This window comes from Odocoileus virginianus, chromosome 14, assembly GCF_023699985.2.
Source record: "Odocoileus virginianus isolate 20LAN1187 ecotype Illinois chromosome 14, Ovbor_1.2, whole genome shotgun sequence".
NCBI classification, from domain to species: Eukaryota; Metazoa; Chordata; class Mammalia; order Artiodactyla; family Cervidae; genus Odocoileus; species Odocoileus virginianus.
The window spans coordinates 9,335,647-9,351,576 of record NC_069687.1 but is presented as its reverse complement, the minus strand read 5'-3'; the positions used below and the strand labels follow the sequence as shown (position 1 = coordinate 9,351,576).

Here is a 15,930-nt window from a genome sequence, read left to right as displayed (position 1 = left end):
AGCCTACCAGCCTCCTCTGTCCATGGAATTTTCCAGGCAAGAATACTGGAGTGGGTATTTCCTCCTCTGGAGGATATTCCCAACCCAGGGATCAAACCCACATCCGCTTTGCCTCCTGCATTGGCAGGTGGATTCTTTACCACTTAGCCACCCTTAGTTTTAAATTAATTCAGGTTCTGAAACAATAGTGAAGATCAGTTTATCAACCACCCGTCAAAAATTTAAGTGACTATGGGCCTTTTGCTCATGCTAATCTATACCAACTTGAACTAAATTTTACTGTATACTGCTGGGTGGCGCTAGTGTTAAAGAACCCACCTGCCAATGCAGGAGACAGAAGAGTCACAGGCTTGACCCCTGGGCTAAAAAGATCCCCTGGAGAAGGAAATGGCAACCCACTTCAGTATTCTTGCCTGGAGAATCCCATGGACAGAGGAGCTTGGTGGGCTACAGTCCATTGGGTCACAGAGTGGGACACTACTGAAACAACTTAGCGTATGCATGCTGGTGCTAAAGTTAAAAAATCAGAGCATTGCTGGGATCAGTTTTGACTTTGGAACAAGCCTCAACACTGATGACTGTATCTTGTGTCAGAGTTGTTTTAGAACTTCAGGAATTAAAACATCTCATGGGGGCTCAGGTGGACTTTATCAACTTCAAGCAGAATTTTCCTGGTGTGTGACAGTGAAGATCTGATTCATTTTCTGGTGTAGAGAAGTGCTCCCTCTTCACCCATGCTGGACTTAAACATTTCTGTTGCTCAGTCATGTTTGACTCTGCAACCACGTGGACTTCAGCATGCCAGGGTTCCCTGTTCTTCACTATTTCCTGGAGTTGCTCAAACTCACGTCCATTGAGTCGATGATGGTGATGCATTCTATCTCGTCCTCTCTCACCCCCTTCTCCTCCTGCTCTCAATCTTTCCCAGCATTAGGGTCTTTTCCAATGAGTTGGTTCTTCAAACCAGGTGGCCAAAGTATCAGGGCTTCAGTTTCAGCATCAGTCCTTCCAATGAATATTTAGGGTTGATTTCCTTTAGGAGTGACTAGTTTGATCTCTTTGCTGTATCACAATTCAAAAGCATCAATTCTTCAGTGCTCAGCCTTCTTTATGGTCCAATTCACTTACCTATACATGACTACTGTAAAAATCGGTAGCTTTGACTTTAAAGGTCTTTGTTGGCAAAGTGATGTGTCTGCTTTTAATACACTCCCTTGGTTTTCCATAGCTTTCCTTCCAAGGAACAAAATTCTTTTAATTTCATAGCTTCAGTCAAATCAACTATACTCCAATATAAAATAAAAAATAAAATTTTCTATGAATCAAGACACTAAGTGTTAAAATAATTTTTTTCTTTTTTTAATGCACTCGTTACTGATGCCAAAATCTGACTACAGTAGTATCCAATCAAATCTTAAAGACAGAGTTTTGGGTGAAGTAGAAACGAATAGCTGTATTGCTTTGCCAAGCAGAGGTGGACTTGACAGACTCCTGTCCTTGAAACTGTGTGTCCCAACCTATCAGGAGAAAATTGGATTAAACATTAACTGACCATGGCCCTGTCCTTCAGAACAAGACCCAAGTACCGCACAGCCAGTCTTTCCCATCAGGAAGCTTCCATAGCCTCTTATCTTTATCCATCAGAGGGCAGACAGAAGGAAAACCACAATCACAGAAAACTAACCAAACTGATCACATGGATCACAGCTTTGCCTAACTCAATGAAACTATGAGCCATGCCATGTAGGGCCACCCAAGACAGATGGGTCATGGTGGAGAGTTCTGACAAAACGTGGTCCACTGGAAAAGGCAATGGCAAACCACTTCAGTATTCTTGCCTTGAGAACCCCATGAACAGTATGAAAAGGCAAGAAGATATGACCCTGAAACATGAACTCCCCAGGTCATTAGGTGCCCAATATTCTATGGAGAAGAGCAGAGAAATAGATCCAGAAAGAATGAAGACGCTGAGCCAAAGCGAAAACAATACCCAGTTGTGGATTTGACTGGTGATGGAAGTAAAGTCTGATGCTATAAAGAACAACATTGCACAGGAACCTGGAATGTTAGGTCCGAGAATCAAGGTAAATTGGAAGTGGTCAAACAGGAGATGGCAAGAGTGGACATCGACATTTTAGGAATCAGTGAGCTAAAATGGACTGGAATGAGTGAATTTAATTCAGATGACCATTATATCTACTATTGTGGGCAAGAATCCCTTAGGAAAAATGGTGTAGCCCTCGGAGTCAATAAAAGAGTCCAAAATGCAGCACTTGGGGACAATCTCAAAAGCAACAGATGATCTCTGTTCATTTCCAAGGCAAGCCATTCACTATCACAGTAATCCAAGTCTGTGCCCCGACCCGTAATGCCAAAGAAGCTCAAGTTGAACAGTACTATAGGACCTACAAGGCCCTAGAACTAACACCAAAAAAGATAAAAAGATGCTCTTTTCATCATAGGGGGATGGAATGCAAAAGTAAGAAATCAAGAGATGCCTAGAGTTACAGGCAAGTTTGGCCTTGGAGTAAACAATGAAGCAGGGCAAAGGCTCACAGAGTTTTGCCAAAGGAATGTACTGGTCATAACAAACACACCCTTCCAACAACACAAGAGATGACTCTGCACATGGACATCACTAGGTACTGAATTGATTATATTCTTTACAGCAGAAGATGGAGAAGCTCTGGAGAGTAAGCAGAAACAAGACTGGGAGCTGACTGTGGCTCAGATCATGAACTTCTTATTGCAAAATTCAGGCTTAAATTGAGGAAAGTAGGGAAAACCACTGGACCATTCAGGTATGACCTAAATCAATTCCCTTATTATTATACAGTCCAAGTGACAAATAGATTTAAGAGATTAGATCTGATAGACAGAGTGCCTGAAGCACTATGGACAGAGGTTCATAACACTGAACAGGAGGCCATGATCAAAGCCATGCACAAGAAAAAGAAATGCGAAAAAGCAAAATGGTTGTCTGAGGAGGCCTTACATAGTTGAGAGAAGATGAGAAGTGAAAGGCAAAGAAGAAAAGGAAAGATATACCCATCTGAATGCAGAGTTGCAAAGAATAGCAAGGAGAGATAATAAAGCCTTCCTTGATGATCAATACAAAGAAATAGAGGAAAACGATAGAATGGGAAAGACTAGAGATCGCTTCAAGAAAATTAGAGATACCAAGGGAACATTTCATGTAAAGATGGATACAATAAAGGACAGAAACAATATGGACCTAACAGAAGCAGAAGATATTAATAAGGGGGCAACAATACACAGAAACTATACTAAAAAGATATTCGTGATCCAGATAACCACCATGGTGTGATCACTCACCTAGAGCCAGACATCCTGGAATTCAAAGTCAGGTGGGCCTTAGGAAGCATCACTATGAACAAAGCTAGTGGACATGATGGAATTCCACTTGAACTATTTCAAATCCTGAAAGATGATGCTATGAAAGTGCTACACTCAGTATGCTAGCAAATTTGGAGAACTCAGCAGTGGCCACAAGACTGGAAAAGGTCAGTTTTCATTCCAATCCCAAAGAAAGGCAATGCCAAGGAATATTCAAACTACTGCACAGTTGTACTCATCTCACATGCTGGCACAGTAAAGAATCAAAATTCTCCAAGCCAGGCTTCAACAGTATGTGAACCAAGAACTTCCAGATGTTCAAATTAGATTTAGAAAAGACAGAGGAACCAGAGATCAAATTGCCAACATCTGCTGGATCATCGAAAAAGCAAGAGAGTTCCAGAAAAACATCTGCTTCTGCTTTATTGACTATACCAAAGCCTTTGACTGTGTGGATCACAAAAAACTGTGGAAATTCTTAAAGAAATGGGACTACAGACCTCTTTACCTGCCTCTGAGAAATCTGTATGCAGGTCAAGAAGCAACAGTTAGAACCAGACATGGAACAACAGATTGTTTCCAAATAATGAAAGGAGTACGTCAAGGCTATATATTGTCACCCTGCTTATTTAACTTATATGCTGAGTACATCATGCAAAATGCCGGGCTGGATGAAGCACAGGCTGGAATCAAGATTGCCAGGAGAAATATCAATAACCTCAGATATGCAGATGATACCATGCTTATGGCAGAAAGCAAAGAGGAACTCAAGAGCCTCTTGATAGAAGTGAAAAGGAGAGTGAAAAAAGCTGGCTTAAAGCTCAACATTCAAAATCTAAGATCATGGCATCCAGTCCCATCACTTCATGGTAAATGGATGGGGAAACAATGGAAACAGTGGGAGACTTTATTTTGGGGGGCTCTAGAATCACTGCAGATGGTGACTGCAGCCATGAAATTAAAAGATGCTTGCTCCTTGGAAGAAAAGCTATGACCAACCTAGACGGCATATTAAAAAGCAGAAACATCTCTTTGCTGACAAAAGTCTGCCTCGTCAAAGCTATGGTTTTTCCAGTAGTCATGGATGGATGTGAGAATTGGACCATAAAGAAAGCTGAGCACCGAAAAACTGATGCTTTTGAACTGTTGCATTGGAGAAGACTCTTGAAAGTCCCTTGGACAGCAAGGAGATCCAACCAGTCAATTGTAAAGAAAATCAGTCCTGAATATTCATTGGAAGGACTGATGCTGAAGCTCCAATAGTTTGGCCACTTGATGCAGACACCTGACTCATTAAAAAAGACCCTGATACTGGTAAAGATTGAGGGCAGGAAGAGAAGGGGATGACAGAGGATGAGGTGGTTGGATGGCATCACTGACTCAATGGACATGCGTTTGAGCAAGCTCTGGGAGTTGATGATGGACAGGGAAGCCTGGCGTGCTGCAGTACATGACGTTGCAGAGTCGTGCATGGCTTAGTGTGACTGAACTGAACCTGGAAGGAGTTCAGTGAGGAGTTTTACAGCAGTGCTTCAAGGGTGGTGCTGCTGATCAGGTAGGGTGTGAGCAGTGTTTCCCTCCCCTTCCTCACTCCCTAGGTGGTGGTCTCCTGACCTTCAAGAGCTTCTCTGGTCTGTCCCTTTACAATTCTGTTGCCTCGGGTGGTTTCTTAGTGGCTCCTCCCTTAATTAGCAACTGTTAGCATCTGCCCTTTGGAACTCAGGAAGGGTCATGGAGGCTGGAGTCTTGCCCACAAGAAATGGGAAACGAAAAGAACTTCATGCCCAGGAGCCTCACAGGGTCCTGCTCCATTTCATAAACTTCTTTATTGCAAGTGTTTTTAAACACTTCTCTGCATGCATGACACACAAATTTCCTATCACATCCATTTCCTTAATTAACACTCTTTTCAAAATGACATTTGCATAACACACTTTTTTAAAAATAGTGTCTTTTTATAGTTAACATATTACATTATGTAGGTTTAAGGTAGACAGCGTGTTGATTTGATACATTTATATACTTCGGTATGATTACTATCTTAGTGTTCGATAACACTTTTATCATGTCTCTTTATTATCGGCTTTTTTGTGGTGAGAAGACAAATATGGTCTCTTAGCATCTTTGAAGTTCCTAGTACAGCATGTTGACTGTGATGCCTGTGATATACGTTAGATTTCCAGGACTTATCTAACCACTGTTTGCAAGTTTGTACCTTAACCAACATCTCCTCAATTACCCCAGCCGCAGCCCCTGGTGACCACCACTCCACTCTCTGTTTTTATGAGCTCAGCTTTTTTTAAATTCCATGTGAGTTGGCTCATATACATTATTTGTCTTTCTCTCACCGACTTATGTCACTTAGCACATGCCTTTAAGTTCCATCTGTGTTGTCTGCGTGGCAGAATTTCCTTCTTTCTCATGACTGAGTAATATTCCATTGTACAGATGTACCACATCTTCATTATTATCTGATATCTTTGTTATCAGTTCATCTGTTGAGGGACATTTAGGTCATTTCCATATTTCGGTTATTGTGAAGAATGCTACAGTGAGCATGCAAGTGCAGATATCTTTTCTATGTGTTGTCTTCATTTCCTTTGGATATATCCCCAGAAGTAGAATTGCTGGATTAGATGGTAGTTGTTTTTAATTTCTTGAGGAACCTCTGTATGATTTACAATAGTGGGTATATCAACTAACATTCCTACCAACAGTGCACAAGGGTTCCTTTTCTTCACATCTGGCTCAGACGGTAAAGAATCTGCCTCAATGCAAAGACCTGGGTTCATTCCCTGGGTCAGGAAGATCCCCTGGAGGAGGACATGGCTACCCACTCCAGTATTCTTGCCTGGAAAATCCCATGGACAGAGGAGCCTGGCAGGCTACAGTCCATGGGGTCGCAAAAAATCAGACACACGGGTATATAACAAGATGCTTTTCTCAAACTTTTTTCACCAACATTTTTTTTTCTCTTCATGGCAAATAGATGGGGAAACCATGGAAACAGGGACAGACTTTATTTTGGGGGGCTCCAAAATCACTGCAGATGGTGACTGCAGCCATGAAATTAAAAGACGCTCGCTCCTTGGAAGAAAAGCTATGACCAACCTAGACAGCAGATAAAAAAGCAGAGACATTAATTTGCCAACAAAGGTCCATCTAGTCAAAGCTATGGTTTTTCCAGTAGTCACGTATGAATGTGAGAGTTGGACTATAAAGAAAGCTGACAGCCAAAAAATTGATGCTTTGGAACTGTGGTGATGGAGAAGACTCTTGAGAGTCCCTTGGACTCCAAGGAGATCCAGCCAGTCCATCCTAAAGGAAATCAGTCCTGAATATTCGTTGGAAGGACTGATGCTGAAGCTGAAGCTCCAATACTTTGGTCACCTGATGCAAAGAACTGACTCATTGGAAAAGACCCTGATGCTGGGAAAGATTGAAGGCGGGAGAAGGGGATGACAGAGGATGAGATGGTTGGATCGCATCCCTGACTCGATGGACATTAGTTTGAGTAAGCTCTGGGTGTTGGTGATGGACAGGGAAGCCTGAGGTGCTGCAGTCCATGGGGTCACAGAGAGTCGGACACGACTGAGCAACTGAACGTGTTTTCTCTTGTCTTGATGGTAGCCATTCTGACAGATGTGAGGCAGTAAGTAGTTCATTATGATTTTGACTTGAATTTTCCTGATGAGTAGTGATGCTGAACATATTGTTATGTACCTGTTGGCCATTTGGGTGTCTTCTTTAGAAAAAAATGTCTACTCAGTTCATCTATTTTTTAATATAGTTGTTTAATTTTTTTTTGTTACTGAGTTATTTGATTTCCTTGTGTATTTTGGATGTTAACCCCTTAGCATATTTATGGCATGCAATTATCTTCTCTCTTTTCATAGGTTGTCTTGTCATTTTGTGATTGTTTTTGTTATGCAGAAGTATTTTATTTTGATATAGTCCCCCTTGCTTTTTGCTTTGAGCAAAAATTACTATAGTAACATTTTGATAGACTAGCATTAACTCACGGCCAATGCTTTTATTTTTAAAAGCATTAAATGAGCGCTATTTATTCATCTTTTAGAGGCTATCATATATACCATTGGGAAGAATTATCAAAACAGTCCCAATTCAACAATTGCACCTTGAGAGACATGACGTTTAAGGGATAAGGGTACTTATGTGGTGCACGCAAATATATATACATGTGCACACACAGACACATACTTCTGCATGTGCGCAACACATACAGTCACGCATGTACACATTTGCACACACTTGCATATGTGCATAGTCACACACACAAATGCACACAGCATAAATTCAGGGTGTCGTGGGCCTCCAGATTTTGATCAGCCACCTTCTACACACCCATGAATTAAGGTGTAAGTGGTAGGATATGGAAAAGGTACTGGTGGTCATCCGTCCTCTGACCCCCCATTTTCCACTCTCACCCCCAATCGGTTTTGATCTTGACTTTTTTGTAAGAGAAACTCTTCTGTCCTCTCTCTTTCCCAGGTGCACCAATGTTCACTCTCAGAATAAGACAAATGATAGATTAGTTTAAAATAAATCTTCATATATGCATTAAGTTAATTTTAATTAGTTGATTAATAGAAAATAAAAATGTAAAGCATTCATTTAAAATGAATTCAATCCAACTATTCTTCGGCTTGAGCCTCACCTGTGTTCAGGGATTGTGTTTCAGGTTTAAAAATTAAAGTGAGGAGGTCACAGGAAAGTCTTATATCATCACAAGACAGCACTTGATTTTATCATGCCTTAAGACTTGTAATTATTAAATACCTGTTTCTAGTCAATATGATCCCTTTTTTTTAATAGAGTCTTTGTCTCCTTTCAGAAAAAAACCTCACAATTACCCTCTATTAAAACAGAGTAAAGGATCCAGTGAAAGTAATTAAGATTTTATTAAAGAAATTTTAATGAACCAATTACTTCTCATGAATATGGATAATCTTAAGGAAAAAAAGCCATCCTGTGCCTGAAATAAAAATAAACTACATTTGAAATATATTTAGTATACATAATTAGTTATTTAAATGTCTTCTCAACTAAACGTACTGTCAAAATTATGTTTGAAGCAGCAGTAATTTTATACTGATAAAGGAAAGCTATTGAATACATATAATTAGAGGAAAGATGCTATAAAACAATTTTATGACAGATTATAATCTGGGAGAAATTAGCATATTTTCATCAGGTAAATTAAAATTTGCTAGTGACCATCAGCCAAAATACTAAAACATCTTTATGTTATATTTAGATAAGAATAAACAGGGTGGCTTATGGCTTCTGAGTACCATTATGAATTTAATTTTTTTCCACAGCTTTTCCATGAATTGAAATTTTAGTATTACCTTGGCTAATGTAGAATTATCAGGGAATTAATATAGGAAAATTACCCAAATAACACACTAGAAATAAGCACTCTAATGATAAACTGCTTGTTTTTTAGTGATAAAAATTCTTCTCTACTTAGTAAAAGTAGAATTTCTGTAGAGTCAAGGGTTATACATACAACATTTCTATGTTCTCATTGAGATTTGTTATTTTTAGCATTACATCTTGCCTCTGCTGTTCTATTCTTTCAAATCAGTATTTCCTTTTGCTAGCAGTACGCCACTCTATGAGAGGATAGCATGTAAAATATCTACATTACCGCATGTTAAACAGATAGCAAGTGGGAATTTGCTCTCTGACACAGGGAGCTCACCTCGGAGCTCTGTGACAGCCTAGAGGGGTGGGATGGGATGGGAGATGGGAGAGGTATTCAGGAGGGAGGGGGGCATATGTATACCTGTGGCCGATTCATGTTGGTGTACGGCAGAAACCAATACAAAAAAAGAAAATACTGTTCACTGCTTAGAGTGCGATCATCCTTTCAGGGTCATGTCTTTCAATTATTAATTCTTGTTATCATTTTGCAGCTATTTGGTGAGCATCTACTATGTGTCAGAGCATATTCTATGTGCTGTATGTGTTCTGTCTGCTGCAAACACTCGGGTCCTTGCTTTCATTTCTTGGGTGGTACCTTGTTGTGGCAAAGAGCAGTGAGCAAATGACAGAAAACCAAGTAATGAAAAAGCATAAGAGCGGGTGGAGGAAAGAGAGGAATAGGAGAGCAGGGAGTAAGAGGTATGAACTTTGAGTTACAAAATAAATGTCACAGGTATGAAATATATAGTGTTCGGAATACAGTCTGCAATTGTGTAGTATCTTTGTATGGTGACAGATGGCAGCAAGACTTACGGTAATCATTTCGAAATGTATAGAAATGTCAAATCACTATGTTGTGTAGCAGGATCTAGCATAGTGTTGTAAGTCAACTATACTTCAAAAACAGGCCAACTCATTGAAAAAAGAAATCAGATTTGTGGTTACCAGAAGCAAGAGCAGGGGGAGTTAGATGATGGCCATCAAGATACCAAAGTCCAATTATAAGATAAATAAGTACTAGGGTTATAACGTACAGCAGGATAAATATAGTTAACACTGGCCTATGTTATATATGGAAGTTAAGAGAGTAAATCCTCAGAGTTCTCATTACAAGAAAAAATATTTTTCTATATTGTCGATGTTTTGTCTTTATGAGATGATGGATGTTCACTGAACCTATTGTGGTCGTCATTTCGTGGTGTATATAAACCAGATCCTTATGCTGTACACCTTAAATTCATAGTGTGCTGCATGCCAATAATGTCTTCATAAAATGAGGACAGAGAGAAGAAATCTTGGGAAATATGAGATGATGGTGAGGTCTCTGCTAAAAATTAAAATAGGGGATCTGACAGCAAGAGTCTGGAAAGACAGTTTGCGCGTGTGTGTGTGTGTGTGTGTGCCCACTCAGTTGTGTCTGACTCTCTTTGCCACCCCATGGGTTGTAGCTCGCCAGGCTCTTCTGGCCATGAGATTTTACAGACAAGACTACTAGACTGGGTTGCAGTTTCCTCCTCCAGGGAATCTTCCCAACCCAGGGGTTGAAGCTGCATCTTTTGGGTCCCCTGCATTGGCGGGTGGATTCTTTACCACTGAGCCACCTGGGAAGGTAGTTTAGACTGACTGAGCCAAAAAAACTTCTCTGAGTTTAGTGCATTTAAGTTACATGTGAATAGAAGGAAGGATCAGCCTTGGAGAGGTCTGGAGAGCAATGTTCCAGATTGAAAGAACAATACGTCCAAGAAATGTGAGTGACAAGCGAGCGTGTTGTTGAAGGAGAAGAAACGAGACACAGACGAGCATGCGGAGTTGCACTGATGTGCGCACCATACAGACAGGAACTTTTTGTCTTGTTCACTGATGTGCCCTGTGTATCACATGGAGCCTGGTGCCCAGTGGGTCTGTGTGGACTGAGTCAATGAGAAAACCAAAGGTTCTAGTTCAAAATGAATGTAGAGAAGGAGGGAGAGGCATGATCGTGAAACTGCAATCAGAAATTTAATTTTAAGCATAACAGAATATTTCAAGGGCTGTGTGGGAGACTGAACAGTAACTCCTGAAGATGTCCATGGTCCTAATTCTCAGAGCCTGTGAATATTATCTTACACAGTAAAACAAATTGTGCAGGTGGGATTAAGTGAAAGATCTTGAAGTGGGCAAGGGGGGGGAGATAATCTGGGATTATCAAGGCAGGCTTAATGTGATCACAGGTGTCCTTACAACAGTGAGGGAGGAGGTTCAATCAGAGAAGAGGAGGTGATCGTGGATGCTGAGGTTGAAGTGATGCGGCCTTCAACCGTGGAACCCAGGCAGCCTTTAGAAGCATAAAAAGGCAAGGAAATTCTCCCGTAGAGCCTACATAAGGAGCACTGCCTGCTGTGTTCCGTTGGCCCACTGTAGACTTCAGACCTCCAGAACTGTAAGACCATACATGTGCCTTTTTGTAATTGCTGCCTTTGCAGTCACTTGTTACAGCAGCAGCAGGAAACTAATACAGCCTTATTCCAAATTAGAGACAGTGTTCGGCCATTTCGTAGTCCCAGACATGAAGAGGGATACATTCTTAAAAGTTGAATATTACTTGTTACCCAAATTAAAATGCATTTTAAATTTAGTTACAAAGTTTAAATCCCCTTCCTGTATCTTCTGCCCTCTCACAATAGACTTTAGAAGAGGGCAGAGGAGTTGTGGGGAATGAGAAAACGAGTGAATGTTAAGTCAGAATGAGAAGTGTAACGAGGGAAAAATGATGTGAAGGGGAAGAGTGAGTCCAGTGGACAGAGGAGAAGGAGAGGGAAGTGAAAGGAAGGGACGTTAGTTACCAGTGCTGCATAATGACTTAGTTCAGTTCAGTCGCTCAGTCGTGTCCAACTCTTTGCGACCCCATGGACTGCAGCACGCCAGGCCTCCCTGTCCATCACCACCTCCCGGAGCTTACTCAAACTCATGTCCATCGAGTCAGTGATGCCATCCAACCATCTCATCCTCTGTCGTCCCCTTCTTCTCCCACCTTCAATCTTTCCCAGCATCAGGGTCTTTTCCAGTGAGTCAGTTCTTTGCATCAGGTGACCAAAGTATTGGAGTTTCAGCTTCAGCATCAGTCCTTCCAATGAATATTCAGGACTGATTTCCTTTAGGATGGACTGGTTGGATCTCCTTGCAGTCCAAGGAACTCTCAAGAGTCTTCTCTAACACCACAGTTCAAAAGCATCAATTCTTTGGCTGTCAGCTTTCTTTATAGTCCAACTCTCACATCCATACATGACTACTGGAAAAACCGTAGCTTTGACTAGATGAACCTTTGTTGGCATCATGATTTACCCCTAGTTTAGCAATTTGAAACAACAGTTGTTTGCCCCACACGGTGTCTGAGTGGCAGGAACCCAGGAGTGGCAGGTCTGTATGTCTCTGGCTTAGGGTCCCACATGGATGAGGCTGCATCATCTGTAGGCTGGAGTCGAGGGTCTACTTCCTAGAAGGGTCCCAGCTGGCCGGATAACTCCATTCTTCTCTACGTGGCCGTCTTCATGGCACTTGAGGGTCCTCACAGGTGACGGTAGGGCCCCCTCAAATAAGCTATCTGAGACGGAGCTGGGCCGAAGCCCCAGTGCCTTTTGTGACCTCACCTCAGAGGTCACTCTGTCATCTCTTCCGTGATCTGTGGGTCAGAAACAAGGCACTTAGTCCAGACCTCACTCGAGGGGGGAAGGATGAGGCCCCTCCATGTGAAGGGAACATCAGGAAACCGCCCTGAAAGAGAGAGGGGAAGGAGTGAAGAGAAATTTGAGCAAAACACCTATTTCCCATTTGTTCATGGAGAATGCTTAGATACGTCCATGTTTTTCTCCACCAATCTGTCTCCCTTCACCAGGGACTAATGGCTGTGTGTGTGTGTGTATGTATAAGTATATTGTGTGAGTGTGTATGTGTGTGAATACTTGTGAATGTGTGTATATGTGTAGGTGTGAGTTTGTGTATGTGTATATGTGAATGTGTATATATGAGAGTGTGTATGTATATTATGTGAGTGTGTGTGTGAATACATGTGAATGTGTGTATATGTGTAGGTACGAGTGTTTATAAATGTATGTGTGTGAGTCTGTATGTATAAATATATTGCATGAGTGTGTGTGTGTGTAGGTGTGAGCATGTATGTATGTATCTATGTGAGTATTTGTGAATATATGTGTGAATGTGTGTAGGTGTGTGTATTTGAGTATATGTGAATGTCCATGTGCATTGTGTGCGTGTAAGTATATTGTGTGCATATGTGATAAGTGTAGGTGTGCATATATGTGAATGTATGTATGCAGTGTAGGTATGTAGGTGTGACTAAATATGTAAGTATGCTGTATGTGGGTGTGTGTAGGTATGAGTGGATGTGTCTGTGAGTATATGTGAATGTATGTGTGTACTGTGTGTGGACGTGTGTGTGCATGTGAGTTAGTGTGTGTGGGTGTCTGGCAAGACAGGTGTAGAGTCCCAGCTGTTCCCACTCTTGACTCCGGCCAATCACACCTCGCTTTACCTTGTGTCCCCACAGACTGCTTCTACACTCGCACCTCTCTGTCCACATGAAATAACCCAGACTCCAAGTTTGGAGGGTCCCCTGCCGCTAACTGGTTTGCTGAATTTCCCCCAAAAGAAATCTGCAGTGTTGCATCCACTTTACCAAGTCCTCATCCACGCAGACATGGTAAAATGTGTCCCTGACCAGAGATACCTGTGTTTCTCAGAGTCCAGGGAGCCTGTGTGGGCTGAGGATAGAAACCAGGAGACAGCATTTAGAGATATGGGTCAAGCACTGTGCTAAGTTGATCAGCCTGTGAAACACAGATGGAGCCTGTCTGGAAAGGCGGAGGGACGTGAGCAGGAAACTTCTGTCTGTGCCTGATTCGGAATTAGGTTACACTGATGAATGAATGAATAAGAAAGGTGAGGCAGAACAGCCAGATGAAGAGTTCCCTGAAATGTCTCTTTTTTTCCCATGTTTCACTTCTTATCAGATAGTATGTGAGGCCTTCACCTCATCTTTGATTTGCTCCTTTCCTTTCCTACCTCTTTTCTGTTTGTTAGGAAGCAGTAAAAATTTCTTTATTATTATAGAATGTCTTTAGAGCCTTTTAAATGGAAAAGTCTTTTACTGTTTGGTCTTTAGAGGAGATGTATTTTATAGTAAAATATAGAACCTATGTTTTAAAACATTTACAAGCCTCAATTTTCATCTATTGGTACTTTCAAATCAGCATTTAGTAGTGGAAAAATTCAGTGTTTAGTGTCTATATATGTGTGTTGTATACTTAGAAAAACAGAATAGCCTATAATGGAAAATAGTCTGAAAAAATGTATATATATGTATATAAATGTGTGTGTGTATGAATGACTTTGCAGTACATCTAGAACTTATGCAACATTGTAAATCAACTATACTTCAGTTAAAAAATATGCAAACCCTTTAATGTGATATTTTTTAAAGTTATCCTCAAACTTGGGGGTAGATAGTAATTTCATTTAAATGTGCTTTTTTTAAAAAGTATTTATTTTACTAGAAAAAAGAATATTGTTGTGAGACTTTGAATAAATGAAAGTATTCATCTTGATTATTTTGATCATCCAAAATTCAGTAAAATGCTTCCTAATGGAATGAATTAAAAAGCAGCTTCATATATTATTTAAGTCAAAATAAATGTACATGATAATGCTCCTAGCATTTCACATCTGTTCAAGTCAGAATATATTTAGAGCAACTTCTGTGCACCAATAAACATTTTTATATAGGATGCTAATGGCAGTGCAAACATGCACACAGAAATATATAGAAAATGGCCCATATACTAACCACAGGGGTGAGTAGGAAAGGACAAATAGTAATTTGTTTAGGCTTCGGAGCCATAGTATCTTGGTCCCAAAATCTCAGCTTTTCCCGTTTAGGACACAAGCAGCCATAGACAATATGTAAATGAACAGACAGAGCTGTGTTCCAATAAAACTTTATTTACAAAAACAGGCAGACAGGATTCACCCTCAAGCCAACCCCCTGTACTAACAATTCATTTGTACATTCACAGCACCAAAAGCATTTTGTTTCTCTTGCATTTACCTAAATAAAATTACCAGAAAATGTTCTTTTGAAAGACCAGTGGAAACGTTTGTTTCTAAAGTCACATTTTTGTAGAACTGATTTAAAAGTATTATTTTAGTTATTAATCAGATATCATTGACTTTCAGGTTAGTATTATTAATGCCTTTGGATAGTTCAGTATGAGCAAAGCAAGAAACTAATAAAACAAATTTAAGAAATAAGTGAATTCTGTTTATTAATAACATGATAGATGAAGCACAATATCATTTTAAAATCGATTGAAAACTTACTAAATAAGTAAACTATAAGTTGTGTTTCTAAAGACAGTTATGATATTTTATTCTCAGTATCTGCAGTGATGATAGCTATTTAAATTAGCCTTGGGGGAAATGCAATCTTTCACAGGAAAAGAGAATATTACACTTTTTTTTTTTTTTACTTTTCTGTGTACAATTTTGAACAACAAAAAGAGCAATTATTTTAAAAGCATTTCAAATGATATTATAATGTGTATGTAATTCTTAGACCTTTCCTAAAATTCCATTTTAAGCTATTATTGACACACTCTTCCATTTCTACTGCTCTCTTTGCTGTTACATAAGGAAGAATGATCTATAGGTCCTCCATGAGCATTGTTTTAAGAGAAAAGCTAACAGAACCAGTGACAGCAAATTTTAATTTCTTGTTGAGCCTGTGAGCACCAGACCCTACACTGGATCCTTGAAAAGTCCTGCACAATGAAGGCTGGTTCTACAGGAAACTAAGTGACTCCAATAGACCGCAGGTGCATGTTGGGATCTTGAATAAAACAAAGATGTCTTCCTTGTCTGTTTCAGATGCCTTACTAGTCCGTTTCAGCTCACTCTGGGACCTTTTTGGTCTTGGTTAGAATCTGGGGACTTGGATTCATTGGACTAATTGTGCATGGAAGCAGGGTTGATAGCCTCGGTTCCACTGGTGCTCTCACCCTAAATTACTCTCCACGATGGAATGGATATAGTCATGTTACAGTTCCTCTGCCTACATGTTAGATTTTCATA

At 40.3% G+C, this 15,930-nt stretch overlaps 1 protein-coding gene across 8 annotated transcripts in view; it reads left to right on the top strand.

Annotated features, from left to right (window-relative positions):
• Nucleotides 1–15,930, top strand: part of CTNND2 (catenin delta 2) — a 1,048,486-nt gene that overhangs the window by 843,228 nt on the left and 189,328 nt on the right. The gene's annotated exons all lie outside the window — the stretch shown is intronic.